The sequence below is a fragment of the Phyllobates terribilis genome, unplaced genomic scaffold, assembly GCF_046119375.1.
Source record: "Phyllobates terribilis strain yellow unplaced genomic scaffold, ASM4611937v1 Scaffold_40__1_contigs__length_11209783, whole genome shotgun sequence".
Taxonomy (NCBI): domain Eukaryota; kingdom Metazoa; phylum Chordata; class Amphibia; order Anura; family Dendrobatidae; genus Phyllobates; species Phyllobates terribilis.
This window is the reverse complement of record NW_027362800.1, coordinates 3,431,672-3,447,516: the sequence shown is the minus strand read 5'-3', so window position 1 is coordinate 3,447,516 and position 15,845 is coordinate 3,431,672. Positions and strand designations below refer to the sequence as shown.

The following is a 15,845-nucleotide window of genomic DNA, read 5'->3' as shown; positions in this document are numbered from 1 at the left end:
GTATATTGTTGCACACACACCATCTATTTAGCAAATGCCCTTGTTATCAACAGCAGCCTTTTAAACTCACCTGAGCTAACAGGTATGTGAGCTGGTTACTCTGCTGCGCTTAAAATTTCTTTTTTGGTTTGCTACAATGCCTTTTCTGAAACGTTGTCTCCCTCTGCTGGAACACTGACTTCTTTCATTTAATGCCTGCAGACTATAAAAGAGAAACCAACCCAAAAAGTTTGGTTGATTAGTCTGTGGCATTCTTTTAAACTGTTGCTTATGGCGGTCTCTGTGAGCTTCTCAGTGACATTCAGCCATCCAGGTATCCCGCCTGCAGTAGACGGAATGTGGCAATGGAACGCTGGCTGCGCATGTCATAATAGGCTCTGAGCCTTTATATACCTGCGCACAGCAGCAGCCACCTTCAGTCTGCTGCTGGACAGCCAGCAGCAGCAGCAGCAGGAGAGGTAATTAATCAGCAACCCTCCTGCTAAGGGTAGACAGCTGCTCGTTCCACCCCCCCCCCGCCTTAATTGGTTCTCCTCCCTTCCAACGGTGTTGAGGCGGGTGGGAACAGCCGGGGGTTGAGGGTACTGTGCTAAAAGAGGTGGAGTTATGCAGATCTAAAACGCGTGGATTGCAGCAGCAGCAAGCCGAAAAGTGCAGGCATGTGAGGGATCTAGAGGTTGACAGCATGTCTTCTTAACGGGAGTCCAGGTGGCCATCTCCACAAATGGACTTTTCAGAATCCTTGGGTGGCACCGTAGTCGGAAACCAATTCTGGTTATCGCTTCTCGGCCTTTTGGCTAAGATCAAGTGTAGTATCTGTTCTTATCAGTTTAATATCTAATACGTCCCCTATCTGGGGACCATATATTAAATGGATTTTTAGAACAGGGAGATGGAAAAAGAGCTTGCTCTGTCCACTCCACGCATTGACCTGGTATTGCAGTATCTCCAGGACCGGTGCACCCCTTCTTTAATGCAGTTTCTAAAATCAGAAAGAATTGAATTCAATGCTTTTTGTTCATTTTGCTTGTTTGTCGGATTTTGGGATGGACTCTTTGGCTTTGCTTTTCTTCTCCTCATTGGATTTTTCATGTTAAAAGTTGCAGAAGCCAGATGACAAGCTCATTTTGGTTCAACTTCAGCAACTGTGCATTGCATTGCCATGTAATGTAATGTAATGCAATGCTATCTATCTAGCTCTCCCTCTATACTTCCTTTTGGATAAACAGACATATTAGGCAAGCATTTTGGAGCTTTCACCTAAATAACTACAGGTGGTGAGATAAGCTGCACAATATAATTGACCTTTCAGTATATTGTTGCACACACACCATCTATTTAGCAAATGCCCTTGTTATCAACAGCAGCCTTTTCAACTCACCTGAGCTAACAGGTATGTGAGCTGGTTACTCTGCTGCGCTTAAAATTTCTTTTTTGGTTTGCTACAATGCCTTTTCTGAAACGTTGTCTCCCTCTGCTGGAACACTGACTTCTTTCATTTAATGCCTGCAGACTATAAAAGAGAAACCAACCCAAAAAGTTTGGTTGATTAGTCTGTGGCATTCTTTTAAACTGTTGCTTATGGCGGTCTCTGTGAGCTTCTCAGTGACATTCAGCCATCCAGGTATCCCGCCTGCAGTAGACGGAATGTGGCAATGGAACGCTGGCTGCGCGTGTCATAATAGGCTCTGAGCCTTTATATACCTGCGCACAGCAGCAGCCACCTTCAGTCTGCTGCTGGACAGCCAGCAGCAGCAGCAGCAGGAGAGGTAATTAATCAGCAACCCTCCTGCTAAGGGTAGACAGCTGCTCGTTCCACCCCCCCCCCGCCTTAATTGGTTCTCCTCCCTTCCAACGGTGTTGAGGCGGGTGGGAACAGCCGGGGGTTGAGGGTACTGTGCTAAAAGAGGTGGAGTTATGCAGATCTAAAACGCGTGGATTGCAGCAGCAGCAAGCCGAAAAGTGCAGGCATGTGAGGGATCTAGAGGTTGACAGCATGTCTTCTTAACGGGAGTCCAGGTGGCCATCTCCACAAATGGACTTTTCAGAATCCTTGGGTGGCACCGTAGTCGGAAACCAATTCTGGTTATCGCTTCTCGGCCTTTTGGCTAAGATCAAGTGTAGTATCTGTTCTTATCAGTTTAATATCTGATACGTCCCCTATCTGGGGACCATATATTAAATGGATTTTTAGAACAGGGAGATGGAAAAAGAGCTTGCTCTGTCCACTCCACGCATTGACCTGGTATTGCAGTATCTCCAGGACCGGTGCACCCCTTCTTTAATGCAGTTTCTAAAATCAGAAAGAATTGAATTCAATGCTTTTTGTTCATTTTGCTTGTTTGTCGGATTTTGGGATGGACTCTTTGGCTTTGCTTTTCTTCTCCTCATTGGATTTTTCATGTTAAAAGTTGCAGAAGCCAGATGACAAGCTCATTTTGGTTCAACTTCAGCAACTGTGCATTGCATTGCCATGTAATGTAATGTAATGCAATGCTATCTATCTAGCTCTCCCTCTATACTTCCTTTTGGATAAACAGACATATTAGGCAAGCATTTTGGAGCTTTCACCTAAATAACTACAGGTGGTGAGATAAGCTGCACAATATAATTGACCTTTCAGTATATTGTTGCACACACACCATCTATTTAGCAAATGCCCTTGTTATCAACAGCAGCCTTTTAAACTCACCTGAGCTAACAGGTATGTGAGCTGGTTACTCTGCTGCGCTTAAAATTTCTTTTTTGGTTTGCTACAATGCCTTTTCTGAAACGTTGTCTCCCTCTGCTGGAACACTGACTTCTTTCATTTAATGCCTGCAGACTATAAAAGAGAAACCAACCCAAAAAGTTTGGTTGATTAGTCTGTGGCATTCTTTTAAACTGTTGCTTATGGCGGTCTCTGTGAGCTTCTCAGTGACATTCAGCCATCCAGGTATCCCGCCTGCAGTAGACGGAATGTGGCAATGGAACGCTGGCTGCGCGTGTCATAATAGGCTCTGAGCCTTTATATACCTGCGCACAGCAGCAGCCACCTTCAGTCTGCTGCTGGACAGCCAGCAGCAGCAGCAGCAGGAGAGGTAATTAATCAGCAACCCTCCTGCTAAGGGTAGACAGCTGCTCGTTCCACCCCCCCCCCCGCCTTAATTGGTTCTCCTCCCTTCCAACGGTGTTGAGGCGGGTGGGAACAGCCGGGGGTTGAGGGTACTGTGCTAAAAGAGGTGGAGTTATGCAGATCTAAAACGCGTGGATTGCAGCAGCAGCAAGCCGAAAAGTGCAGGCATGTGAGGGATCTAGAGGTTGACAGCATGTCTTCTTAACGGGAGTCCAGGTGGCCATCTCCACAAATGGACTTTTCAGAATCCTTGGGTGGCACCGTAGTCGGAAACCAATTCTGGTTATCGCTTCTCGGCCTTTTGGCTAAGATCAAGTGTAGTATCTGTTCTTATCAGTTTAATATCTGATACGTCCCCTATCTGGGGACCATATATTAAATGGATTTTTAGAACAGGGAGATGGAAAAAGAGCTTGCTCTGTCCACTCCACGCATTGACCTGGTATTGCAGTATCTCCAGGACCGGTGCACCCCTTCTTTAATGCAGTTTCTAAAATCAGAAAGAATTGAATTCAATGCTTTTTGTTCATTTTGCTTGTTTGTCGGATTTTGGGATGGACTCTTTGGCTTTGCTTTTCTTCTCCTCATTGGATTTTTCATGTTAAAAGTTGCAGAAGCCAGATGACAAGCTCATTTTGGTTCAACTTCAGCAACTGTGCATTGCATTGCCATGTAATGTAATGTAATGCAATGCTATCTATCTAGCTCTCCCTCTATACTTCCTTTTGGATAAACAGACATATTAGGCAAGCATTTTGGAGCTTTCACCTAAATAACTACAGGTGGTGAGATAAGCTGCACAATATAATTGACCTTTCAGTATATTGTTGCACACACACCATCTATTTAGCAAATGCCCTTGTTATCAACAGCAGCCTTTTAAACTCACCTGAGCTAACAGGTATGTGAGCTGGTTACTCTGCTGCGCTTAAAATTTCTTTTTTGGTTTGCTACAATGCCTTTTCTGAAACGTTGTCTCCCTCTGCTGGAACACTGACTTCTTTCATTTAATGCCTGCAGACTATAAAAGAGAAACCAACCCAAAAAGTTTGGTTGATTAGTCTGTGGCATTCTTTTAAACTGTTGCTTATGGCGGTCTCTGTGAGCTTCTCAGTGACATTCAGCCATCCAGGTATCCCGCCTGCAGTAGACGGAATGTGGCAATGGAACGCTGGCTGCGCGTGTCATAATAGGCTCTGAGCCTTTATATACCTGCGCACAGCAGCAGCCACCTTCAGTCTGCTGCTGGACAGCCAGCAGCAGCAGCAGCAGGAGAGGTAATTAATCAGCAACCCTCCTGCTAAGGGTAGACAGCTGCTCGTTCCACCCCCCCCCCCGCCTTAATTGGTTCTCCTCCCTTCCAACGGTGTTGAGGCGGGTGGGAACAGCCGGGGGTTGAGGGTACTGTGCTAAAAGAGGTGGAGTTATGCAGATCTAAAACGCGTGGATTGCAGCAGCAGCAAGCCGAAAAGTGCAGGCATGTGAGGGATCTAGAGGTTGACAGCATGTCTTCTTAACGGGAGTCCAGGTGGCCATCTCCACAAATGGACTTTTCAGAATCCTTGGGTGGCACCGTAGTCGGAAACCAATTCTGGTTATCGCTTCTCGGCCTTTTGGCTAAGATCAAGTGTAGTATCTGTTCTTATCAGTTTAATATCTGATACGTCCCCTATCTGGGGACCATATATTAAATGGATTTTTAGAACAGGGAGATGGAAAAAGAGCTTGCTCTGTCCACTCCACGCATTGACCTGGTATTGCAGTATCTCCAGGACCGGTGCACCCCTTCTTTAATGCAGTTTCTAAAATCAGAAAGAATTGAATTCAATGCTTTTTGTTCATTTTGCTTGTTTGTCGGATTTTGGGATGGACTCTTTGGCTTTGCTTTTCTTCTCCTCATTGGATTTTTCATGTTAAAAGTTGCAGAAGCCAGATGACAAGCTCATTTTGGTTCAACTTCAGCAACTGTGCATTGCATTGCCATGTAATGTAATGTAATGCAATGCTATCTATCTAGCTCTCCCTCTATACTTCCTTTTGGATAAACAGACATATTAGGCAAGCATTTTGGAGCTTTCACCTAAATAACTACAGGTGGTGAGATAAGCTGCACAATATAATTGACCTTTCAGTATATTGTTGCACACACACCATCTATTTAGCAAATGCCCTTGTTATCAACAGCAGCCTTTTAAACTCACCTGAGCTAACAGGTATGTGAGCTGGTTACTCTGCTGCGCTTAAAATTTCTTTTTTGGTTTGCTACAATGCCTTTTCTGAAACGTTGTCTCCCTCTGCTGGAACACTGACTTCTTTCATTTAATGCCTGCAGACTATAAAAGAGAAACCAACCCAAAAAGTTTGGTTGATTAGTCTGTGGCATTCTTTTAAACTGTTGCTTATGGCGGTCTCTGTGAGCTTCTCAGTGACATTCAGCCATCCAGGTATCCCGCCTGCAGTAGACGGAATGTGGCAATGGAACGCTGGCTGCGCGTGTCATAATAGGCTCTGAGCCTTTATATACCTGCGCACAGCAGCAGCCACCTTCAGTCTGCTGCTGGACAGCCAGCAGCAGCAGCAGCAGGAGAGGTAATTAATCAGCAACCCTCCTGCTAAGGGTAGACAGCTGCTCGTTCCACCCCCCCCCCCCGCCTTAATTGGTTCTCCTCCCTTCCAACGGTGTTGAGGCGGGTGGGAACAGCCGGGGGTTGAGGGTACTGTGCTAAAAGAGGTGGAGTTATGCAGATCTAAAACGCGTGGATTGCAGCAGCAGCAAGCCGAAAAGTGCAGGCATGTGAGGGATCTAGAGGTTGACAGCATGTCTTCTTAACGGGAGTCCAGGTGGCCATCTCCACAAATGGACTTTTCAGAATCCTTGGGTGGCACCGTAGTCGGAAACCAATTCTGGTTATCGCTTCTCGGCCTTTTGGCTAAGATCAAGTGTAGTATCTGTTCTTATCAGTTTAATATCTGATACGTCCCCTATCTGGGGACCATATATTAAATGGATTTTTAGAACAGGGAGATGGAAAAAGAGCTTGCTCTGTCCACTCCACGCATTGACCTGGTATTGCAGTATCTCCAGGACCGGTGCACCCCTTCTTTAATGCAGTTTCTAAAATCAGAAAGAATTGAATTCAATGCTTTTTGTTCATTTTGCTTGTTTGTCGGATTTTGGGATGGACTCTTTGGCTTTGCTTTTCTTCTCCTCATTGGATTTTTCATGTTAAAAGTTGCAGAAGCCAGATGACAAGCTCATTTTGGTTCAACTTCAGCAACTGTGCATTGCATTGCCATGTAATGTAATGTAATGCAATGCTATCTATCTAGCTCTCCCTCTATACTTCCTTTTGGATAAACAGACATATTAGGCAAGCATTTTGGAGCTTTCACCTAAATAACTACAGGTGGTGAGATAAGCTGCACAATATAATTGACCTTTCAGTATATTGTTGCACACACACCATCTATTTAGCAAATGCCCTTGTTATCAACAGCAGCCTTTTAAACTCACCTGAGCTAACAGGTATGTGAGCTGGTTACTCTGCTGCGCTTAAAATTTCTTTTTTGGTTTGCTACAATGCCTTTTCTGAAACGTTGTCTCCCTCTGCTGGAACACTGACTTCTTTCATTTAATGCCTGCAGACTATAAAAGAGAAACCAACCCAAAAAGTTTGGTTGATTAGTCTGTGGCATTCTTTTAAACTGTTGCTTATGGCGGTCTCTGTGAGCTTCTCAGTGACATTCAGCCATCCAGGTATCCCGCCTGCAGTAGACGGAATGTGGCAATGGAACGCTGGCTGCGCGTGTCATAATAGGCTCTGAGCCTTTATATACCTGCGCACAGCAGCAGCCACCTTCAGTCTGCTGCTGGACAGCCAGCAGCAGCAGCAGCAGGAGAGGTAATTAATCAGCAACCCTCCTGCTAAGGGTAGACAGCTGCTCGTTCCACCCCCCCCCCCCCGCCTTAATTGGTTCTCCTCCCTTCCAACGGTGTTGAGGCGGGTGGGAACAGCCGGGGGTTGAGGGTACTGTGCTAAAAGAGGTGGAGTTATGCAGATCTAAAACGCGTGGATTGCAGCAGCAGCAAGACGAAAAGTGCAGGCATGTGAGGGATCTAGAGGTTGACAGCATGTCTTCTTAACGGGAGTCCAGGTGGCCATCTCCACAAATGGACTTTTCAGAATCCTTGGGTGGCACCGTAGTCGGAAACCAATTCTGGTTATCGCTTCTCGGCCTTTTGGCTAAGATCAAGTGTAGTATCTGTTCTTATCAGTTTAATATCTGATACGTCCCCTATCTGGGGACCATATATTAAATGGATTTTTAGAACAGGGAGATGGAAAAAGAGCTTGCTCTGTCCACTCCACGCATTGACCTGGTATTGCAGTATCTCCAGGACCGGTGCACCCCTTCTTTAATGCAGTTTCTAAAATCAGAAAGAATTGAATTCAATGCTTTTTGTTCATTTTGCTTGTTTGTCGGATTTTGGGATGGACTCTTTGGCTTTGCTTTTCTTCTCCTCATTGGATTTTTCATGTTAAAAGTTGCAGAAGCCAGATGACAAGCTCATTTTGGTTCAACTTCAGCAACTGTGCATTGCATTGCCATGTAATGTAATGTAATGCAATGCTATCTATCTAGCTCTCCCTCTATACTTCCTTTTGGATAAACAGACATATTAGGCAAGCATTTTGGAGCTTTCACCTAAATAACTACAGGTGGTGAGATAAGCTGCACAATATAATTGACCTTTCAGTATATTGTTGCACACACACCATTTATTTAGCAAATGCCCTTGTTATCAACAGCAGCCTTTTAAACTCACCTGAGCTAACAGGTATGTGAGCTGGTTACTCTGCTGCGCTTAAAATTTCTTTTTTGGTTTGCTACAATGCCTTTTCTGAAACGTTGTCTCCCTCTGCTGGAACACTGACTTCTTTCATTTAATGCCTGCAGACTATAAAAGAGAAACCAACCCAAAAAGTTTGGTTGATTAGTCTGTGGCATTCTTTTAAACTGTTGCTTATGGCGGTCTCTGTGAGCTTCTCAGTGACATTCAGCCATCCAGGTATCCCGCCTGCAGTAGACGGAATGTGGCAATGGAACGCTGGCTGCGCGTGTCATAATAGGCTCTGAGCCTTTATATACCTGCGCACAGCAGCAGCCACCTTCAGTCTGCTGCTGGACAGCCAGCAGCAGCAGCAGCAGGAGAGGTAATTAATCAGCAACCCTCCTGCTAAGGGTAGACAGCTGCTCGTTCCACCCCCCCCCCCGCCTTAATTGGTTCTCCTCCCTTCCAACGGTGTTGAGGCGGGTGGGAACAGCCGGGGGTTGAGGGTACTGTGCTAAAAGAGGTGGAGTTATGCAGATCTAAAACGCGTGGATTGCAGCAGCAGCAAGCCGAAAAGTGCAGGCATGTGAGGGATCTAGAGGTTGACAGCATGTCTTCTTAACGGGAGTCCAGGTGGCCATCTCCACAAATGGACTTTTCAGAATCCTTGGGTGGCACCGTAGTCGGAAACCAATTCTGGTTATCGCTTCTCGGCCTTTTGGCTAAGATCAAGTGTAGTATCTGTTCTTATCAGTTTAATATCTGATACGTCCCCTATCTGGGGACCATATATTAAATGGATTTTTAGAACAGGGAGATGGAAAAAGAGCTTGCTCTGTCCACTCCACGCATTGACCTGGTATTGCAGTATCTCCAGGACCGGTGCACCCCTTCTTTAATGCAGTTTCTAAAATCAGAAAGAATTGAATTCAATGCTTTTTGTTCATTTTGCTTGTTTGTCGGATTTTGGGATGGACTCTTTGGCTTTGCTTTTCTTCTCCTCATTGGATTTTTCATGTTAAAAGTTGCAGAAGCCAGATGACAAGCTCATTTTGGTTCAACTTCAGCAACTGTGCATTGCATTGCCATGTAATGTAATGTAATGCAATGCTATCTATCTAGCTCTCCCTCTATACTTCCTTTTGGATAAACAGACATATTAGGCAAGCATTTTGGAGCTTTCACCTAAATAACTACAGGTGGTGAGATAAGCTGCACAATATAATTGACCTTTCAGTATATTGTTGCACACACACCATCTATTTAGCAAATGCCCTTGTTATCAACAGCAGCCTTTTAAACTCACCTGAGCTAACAGGTATGTGAGCTGGTTACTCTGCTGCGCTTAAAATTTCTTTTTTGGTTTGCTACAATGCCTTTTCTGAAACGTTGTCTCCCTCTGCTGGAACACTGACTTCTTTCATTTAATGCCTGCAGACTATAAAAGAGAAACCAACCCAAAAAGTTTGGTTGATTAGTCTGTGGCATTCTTTTAAACTGTTGCTTATGGCGGTCTCTGTGAGCTTCTCAGTGACATTCAGCCATCCAGGTATCCCGCCTGCAGTAGACGGAATGTGGCAATGGAACGCTGGCTGCGCGTGTCATAATAGGCTCTGAGCCTTTATATACCTGCGCACAGCAGCAGCCACCTTCAGTCTGCTGCTGGACAGCCAGCAGCAGCAGCAGCAGGAGAGGTAATTAATCAGCAACCCTCCTGCTAAGGGTAGACAGCTGCTCGTTCCACCCCCCCCCCCGCCTTAATTGGTTCTCCTCCCTTCCAACGGTGTTGAGGCGGGTGGGAACAGCCGGGGGTTGAGGGTACTGTGCTAAAAGAGGTGGAGTTATGCAGATCTAAAACGCGTGGATTGCAGCAGCAGCAAGCCGAAAAGTGCAGGCATGTGAGGGATCTAGAGGTTGACAGCATGTCTTCTTAACGGGAGTCCAGGTGGCCATCTCCACAAATGGACTTTTCAGAATCCTTGGGTGGCACCGTAGTCGGAAACCAATTCTGGTTATCGCTTCTCGGCCTTTTGGCTAAGATCAAGTGTAGTATCTGTTCTTATCAGTTTAATATCTGATACGTCCCCTATCTGGGGACCATATATTAAATGGATTTTTAGAACAGGGAGATGGAAAAAGAGCTTGCTCTGTCCACTCCACGCATTGACCTGGTATTGCAGTATCTCCAGGACCGGTGCACCCCTTCTTTAATGCAGTTTCTAAAATCAGAAAGAATTGAATTCAATGCTTTTTGTTCATTTTGCTTGTTTGTCGGATTTTGGGATGGACTCTTTGGCTTTGCTTTTCTTCTCCTCATTGGATTTTTCATGTTAAAAGTTGCAGAAGCCAGATGACAAGCTCATTTTGGTTCAACTTCAGCAACTGTGCATTGCATTGCCATGTAATGTAATGTAATGCAATGCTATCTATCTAGCTCTCCCTCTATACTTCCTTTTGGATAAACAGACATATTAGGCAAGCATTTTGGAGCTTTCACCTAAATAACTACAGGTGGTGAGATAAGCTGCACAATATAATTGACCTTTCAGTATATTGTTGCACACACACCATCTATTTAGCAAATGCCCTTGTTATCAACAGCAGCCTTTTAAACTCACCTGAGCTAACAGGTATGTGAGCTGGTTACTCTGCTGCGCTTAAAATTTCTTTTTTGGTTTGCTACAATGCCTTTTCTGAAACGTTGTCTCCCTCTGCTGGAACACTGACTTCTTTCATTTAATGCCTGCAGACTATAAAAGAGAAACCAACCCAAAAAGTTTGGTTGATTAGTCTGTGGCATTCTTTTAAACTGTTGCTTATGGCGGTCTCTGTGAGCTTCTCAGTGACATTCAGCCATCCAGGTATCCCGCCTGCAGTAGACGGAATGTGGCAATGGAACGCTGGCTGCGCGTGTCATAATAGGCTCTGAGCCTTTATATACCTGCGCACAGCAGCAGCCACCTTCAGTCTGCTGCTGGACAGCCAGCAGCAGCAGCAGCAGGAGAGGTAATTAATCAGCAACCCTCCTGCTAAGGGTAGACAGCTGCTCGTTCCACCCCCCCCCCCCGCCTTAATTGGTTCTCCTCCCTTCCAACGGTGTTGAGGCGGGTGGGAACAGCCGGGGGTTGAGGGTACTGTGCTAAAAGAGGTGGAGTTATGCAGATCTAAAACGCGTGGATTGCAGCAGCAGCAAGCCGAAAAGTGCAGGCATGTGAGGGATCTAGAGGTTGACAGCATGTCTTCTTAACGGGAGTCCAGGTGGCCATCTCCACAAATGGACTTTTCAGAATCCTTGGGTGGCACCGTAGTCGGAAACCAATTCTGGTTATCGCTTCTCGGCCTTTTGGCTAAGATCAAGTGTAGTATCTGTTCTTATCAGTTTAATATCTGATACGTCCCCTATCTGGGGACCATATATTAAATGGATTTTTAGAACAGGGAGATGGAAAAAGAGCTTGCTCTGTCCACTCCACGCATTGACCTGGTATTGCAGTATCTCCAGGACCGGTGCACCCCTTCTTTAATGCAGTTTCTAAAATCAGAAAGAATTGAATTCAATGCTTTTTGTTCATTTTGCTTGTTTGTCGGATTTTGGGATGGACTCTTTGGCTTTGCTTTTCTTCTCCTCATTGGATTTTTCATGTTAAAAGTTGCAGAAGCCAGATGACAAGCTCATTTTGGTTCAACTTCAGCAACTGTGCATTGCATTGCCATGTAATGTAATGTAATGCAATGCTATCTATCTAGCTCTCCCTCTATACTTCCTTTTGGATTATCAGACATATTAGGCAAGCATTTTGGAGCTTTCACCTAAATAACTACAGGTGGTGAGATAAGCTGCACAATATAATTGACCTTTCAGTATATTGTTGCACACACACCATCTATTTAGCAAATGCCCTTGTTATCAACAGCAGCCTTTTAAACTCACCTGAGCTAACAGGTATGTGAGCTGGTTACTCTGCTGCGCTTAAAATTTCTTTTTTGGTTTGCTACAATGCCTTTTCTGAAACGTTGTCTCCCTCTGCTGGAACACTGACTTCTTTCATTTAATGCCTGCAGACTATAAAAGAGAAACCAACCCAAAAAGTTTGGTTGATTAGTCTGTGGCATTCTTTTAAACTGTTGCTTATGGCGGTCTCTGTGAGCTTCTCAGTGACATTCAGCCATCCAGGTATCCCGCCTGCAGTAGACGGAATGTGGCAATGGAACGCTGGCTGCGCGTGTCATAATAGGCTCTGAGCCTTTATATACCTGCGCACAGCAGCAGCCACCTTCAGTCTGCTGCTGGACAGCCAGCAGCAGCAGCAGCAGGAGAGGTAATTAATCAGCAACCCTCCTGCTAAGGGTAGACAGCTGCTCGTTCCACCCCCCCCCCCCCCGCCTTAATTGGTTCTCCTCCCTTCCAACGGTGTTGAGGCGGGTGGGAACAGCCGGGGGTTGAGGGTACTGTGCTAAAAGAGGTGGAGTTATGCAGATCTAAAACGCGTGGATTGCAGCAGCAGCAAGACGAAAAGTGCAGGCATGTGAGGGATCTAGAGGTTGACAGCATGTCTTCTTAACGGGAGTCCAGGTGGCCATCTCCACAAATGGACTTTTCAGAATCCTTGGGTGGCACCGTAGTCGGAAACCAATTCTGGTTATCGCTTCTCGGCCTTTTGGCTAAGATCAAGTGTAGTATCTGTTCTTATCAGTTTAATATCTGATACGTCCCCTATCTGGGGACCATATATTAAATGGATTTTTAGAACAGGGAGATGGAAAAAGAGCTTGCTCTGTCCACTCCACGCATTGACCTGGTATTGCAGTATCTCCAGGACCGGTGCACCCCTTCTTTAATGCAGTTTCTAAAATCAGAAAGAATTGAATTCAATGCTTTTTGTTCATTTTGCTTGTTTGTCGGATTTTGGGATGGACTCTTTGGCTTTGCTTTTCTTCTCCTCATTGGATTTTTCATGTTAAAAGTTGCAGAAGCCAGATGACAAGCTCATTTTGGTTCAACTTCAGCAACTGTGCATTGCATTGCCATGTAATGTAATGTAATGCAATGCTATCTATCTAGCTCTCCCTCTATACTTCCTTTTGGATAAACAGACATATTAGGCAAGCATTTTGGAGCTTTCACCTAAATAACTACAGGTGGTGAGATAAGCTGCACAATATAATTGACCTTTCAGTATATTGTTGCACACACACCATTTATTTAGCAAATGCCCTTGTTATCAACAGCAGCCTTTTAAACTCACCTGAGCTAACAGGTATGTGAGCTGGTTACTCTGCTGCGCTTAAAATTTCTTTTTTGGTTTGCTACAATGCCTTTTCTGAAACTTTGTCTCCCTCTGCTGGAACACTGACTTCTTTCATTTAATGCCTGCAGACTATAAAAGAGAAACCAACCCAAAAAGTTTGGATGATTAGTCTGTGGCATTCTTTTAAACTGTTGCTTATGGCGGTCTCTGTGAGCTTCTCAGTGACATTCAGCCATCCAGGTATCCCGCCTGCAGTAGACGGAATGTGGCAATGGAACGCTGGCTGCGCGTGTCATAATAGGCTCTGAGCCTTTATATACCTGCGCACAGCAGCAGCCACCTTCAGTCTGCTGCTGGACAGCCAGCAGCAGCAGCAGCAGGAGAGGTAATTAATCAGCAACCCTCCTGCTAAGGGTAGACAGCTGCTCGTTCCACCCCCCCCCCGCCTTAATTGGTTCTCCTCCCTTCCAACGGTGTTGAGGCGGGTGGGAACAGCCAGGGGTTGAGGGTACTGTGCTAAAAGAGGTGGAGTTATGCAGATCTAAAACGCGTGGATTGCAGCAGCAGCAAGCCGAAAAGTGCAGGCATGTGAGGGATCTAGAGGTTGACAGCATGTCTTCTTAACGGGAGTCCAGGTGGCCATCTCCACAAATGGACTTTTCAGAATCCTTGGGTGGCACCGTAGTCGGAAACCAATTCTGGTTATCGCTTCTCGGCCTTTTGGCTAAGATCAAGTGTAGTATCTGTTCTTATCAGTTTAATATCTGATATGTCCCCTATCTGGGGACCATATATTAAATGGATTTTTAGAACAGGGAGATGGAAAAAGAGCTTGCTCTGTCCACTCCACGCATTGACCTGGTATTGCAGTATCTCCAGGACCGGTGCACCCCTTCTTTAATGCAGTTTCTAAAATCAGAAAGAATTTAATTCAATGCTTTTTGTTCATTTTGCTTGTTTGTCGGATTTTGGGATGGACTCTTTGGCTTTGCTTTTCTTCTCCTCATTGGATTTTTCATGTTAAAAGTTGCAGAAGCCAGATGACAAGCTCATTTTGGTTCAACTTCAGCAACTGTGCATTGCATTGCCATGTAATGTAATGTAATGCAATGCTATCTATCTAGCTCTCCCTCTATACTTCCTTTTGGATAAACAGACATATTAGGCAAGAATTTTGGAGCTTTCACCTAAATAACTACAGGTGGTGAGATAAGCTGCACAATATAATTGACCTTTCAGTATATTGTTGCACACACACCATCTATTTAGCAAATGCCCTTGTTATCAACAGCAGCCTTTTAAACTCACCTGAGCTAACAAGTATGTGAGCTGGTTACTCTGCTGCGCTTAAAATTTCTTTTTTGGTTTGCTACAATGCCTTTTCTGAAACGTTGTCTCCCTCTGCTGGAACACTGACTTCTTTCATTTAATGCCTGCAGACTATAAAAGAGAAACCAACCCAAAAAGTTTGGTTGATTAGTCTGTGGCATTCTTTTAAACTGTTGCTTATGGCGGTCTCTGTGAGCTTCTCAGTGACATTCAGCCATCCAGGTATCCCGCCTGCAGTAGACGGAATGTGGCAATGGAACGCTGGCTGCGCGTGTCATAATAGGCTCTGAGCCTTTATATACCTGCGCACAGCAGCAGCCACCTTCAGTCTGCTGCTGGACAGCCAGCAGCAGCAGCAGCAGGAGAGGTAATTAATCATCAACCCTCCTGCTAAGGGTAGACAGCTGCTCGTTCCACCCCCCCCCCCGCCTTAATTGGTTCTCCTCCCTTCCAACGGTGTTGAGGCGGGTGGGAACAGCCGGGGGTTGAGGGTACTGTGCTAAAAGAGGTGGAGTTATGCAGATCTAAAACGCGTGGATTGCAGCAGCAGCAAGCCGAAAAGTGCAGGCATGTGAGGGATCTAGAGGTTGACAGCATGTCTTCTTAACGGGAGTCCAGGTGGCCATCTCCACAAATGGACTTTTCAGAATCCTTGGGTGGCACCGTAGTCGGAAACCAATTCTGGTTATCGCTTCTCGGCCTTTTGGCTAAGATCAAGTGTAGTATCTGTTCTTATCAGTTTAATATTTGATACGTCCCCTATCTGGGGACCATATATTAAATGGATTTTTAGAACAGGGAGATGGAAAAAGAGCTTGCTCTGTCCACTCCACGCATTGACCTGGTATTGCAGTATCTCCAGGACCGGTGCACCCCTTCTTTAATGCAGTTTCTAAAATCAGAAAGAATTGAATTCAATGCTTTTTGTTCATTTTGCTTGTTTGTCGGATTTTGGGATGGACTCTTTGGCTTTGCTTTTCTTCTCCTCATTGGATTTTTCATGTTAAAAGTTGCAGAAGCCAGATGACAAGCTCATTTTGGTTCAACTTCAGCAACTGTGCATTGCATTGCCATGTAATGTAATGTAATGCAATGCTATCTATCTAGCTCTCCCTCTATACTTCCTTTTGGATAAACAGACATATTAGGCAAGCATTTTGGAGCTTTCACCTAAATAACTACAGGTGGTGAGATAAGCTGCACAATATAATTGACCTTTCAGTATATTGTTGCACACACACCATCTATTTAGCAAATGCCCTTGTTATCAACAGCAGCCTTTTAAACTCACCTGAGCTAACAGGTATGTGAGCTGGTT

General features: G+C 45.1%; 12 non-coding genes across 12 annotated transcripts; all 12 read left to right on the top strand.

Annotated features, from left to right (window-relative positions):
* The first annotated feature begins 777 nt into the window (after nucleotides 1–777).
* On the top strand, nucleotides 778–968 carry LOC141185298 (U2 spliceosomal RNA). The gene has a single exon (XR_012259974.1). It is a non-coding gene; the product is annotated as a U2 spliceosomal RNA (small nuclear RNA).
* Nucleotides 969–2,088: 1,120 nt separating this feature from the next.
* LOC141186820 (U2 spliceosomal RNA) lies at nucleotides 2,089–2,279 on the top strand. The gene has a single exon (XR_012261063.1). It is a non-coding gene; the product is annotated as a U2 spliceosomal RNA (small nuclear RNA).
* Nucleotides 2,280–3,400: 1,121 nt separating this feature from the next.
* LOC141186819 (U2 spliceosomal RNA) lies at nucleotides 3,401–3,591 on the top strand. The gene has a single exon (XR_012261062.1). It is a non-coding gene; the product is annotated as a U2 spliceosomal RNA (small nuclear RNA).
* Nucleotides 3,592–4,712: 1,121 nt separating this feature from the next.
* Nucleotides 4,713–4,903, top strand: LOC141186818 (U2 spliceosomal RNA). Its single transcript, XR_012261061.1, has one exon. It is a non-coding gene; the product is annotated as a U2 spliceosomal RNA (small nuclear RNA).
* Nucleotides 4,904–6,025: 1,122 nt separating this feature from the next.
* LOC141186817 (U2 spliceosomal RNA) lies at nucleotides 6,026–6,216 on the top strand. Its single transcript, XR_012261060.1, has one exon. It is a non-coding gene; the product is annotated as a U2 spliceosomal RNA (small nuclear RNA).
* Nucleotides 6,217–7,339: 1,123 nt separating this feature from the next.
* On the top strand, nucleotides 7,340–7,530 carry LOC141186816 (U2 spliceosomal RNA). The gene has a single exon (XR_012261059.1). It is a non-coding gene; the product is annotated as a U2 spliceosomal RNA (small nuclear RNA).
* Nucleotides 7,531–8,651: 1,121 nt separating this feature from the next.
* On the top strand, nucleotides 8,652–8,842 carry LOC141186815 (U2 spliceosomal RNA). Its single transcript, XR_012261058.1, has one exon. It is a non-coding gene; the product is annotated as a U2 spliceosomal RNA (small nuclear RNA).
* Nucleotides 8,843–9,963: 1,121 nt separating this feature from the next.
* On the top strand, nucleotides 9,964–10,154 carry LOC141186814 (U2 spliceosomal RNA). The gene has a single exon (XR_012261057.1). It is a non-coding gene; the product is annotated as a U2 spliceosomal RNA (small nuclear RNA).
* Nucleotides 10,155–11,276: 1,122 nt separating this feature from the next.
* LOC141186811 (U2 spliceosomal RNA) lies at nucleotides 11,277–11,467 on the top strand. Its single transcript, XR_012261055.1, has one exon. It is a non-coding gene; the product is annotated as a U2 spliceosomal RNA (small nuclear RNA).
* A 1,124-nt stretch (nucleotides 11,468–12,591) lies between these two features.
* On the top strand, nucleotides 12,592–12,782 carry LOC141186810 (U2 spliceosomal RNA). Its single transcript, XR_012261054.1, has one exon. It is a non-coding gene; the product is annotated as a U2 spliceosomal RNA (small nuclear RNA).
* A 1,120-nt stretch (nucleotides 12,783–13,902) lies between these two features.
* On the top strand, nucleotides 13,903–14,093 carry LOC141186556 (U2 spliceosomal RNA). The gene has a single exon (XR_012260823.1). It is a non-coding gene; the product is annotated as a U2 spliceosomal RNA (small nuclear RNA).
* A 1,121-nt stretch (nucleotides 14,094–15,214) lies between these two features.
* LOC141184864 (U2 spliceosomal RNA) lies at nucleotides 15,215–15,405 on the top strand. Its single transcript, XR_012259579.1, has one exon. It is a non-coding gene; the product is annotated as a U2 spliceosomal RNA (small nuclear RNA).
* Nucleotides 15,406–15,845: the final 440 nt, after the last annotated feature.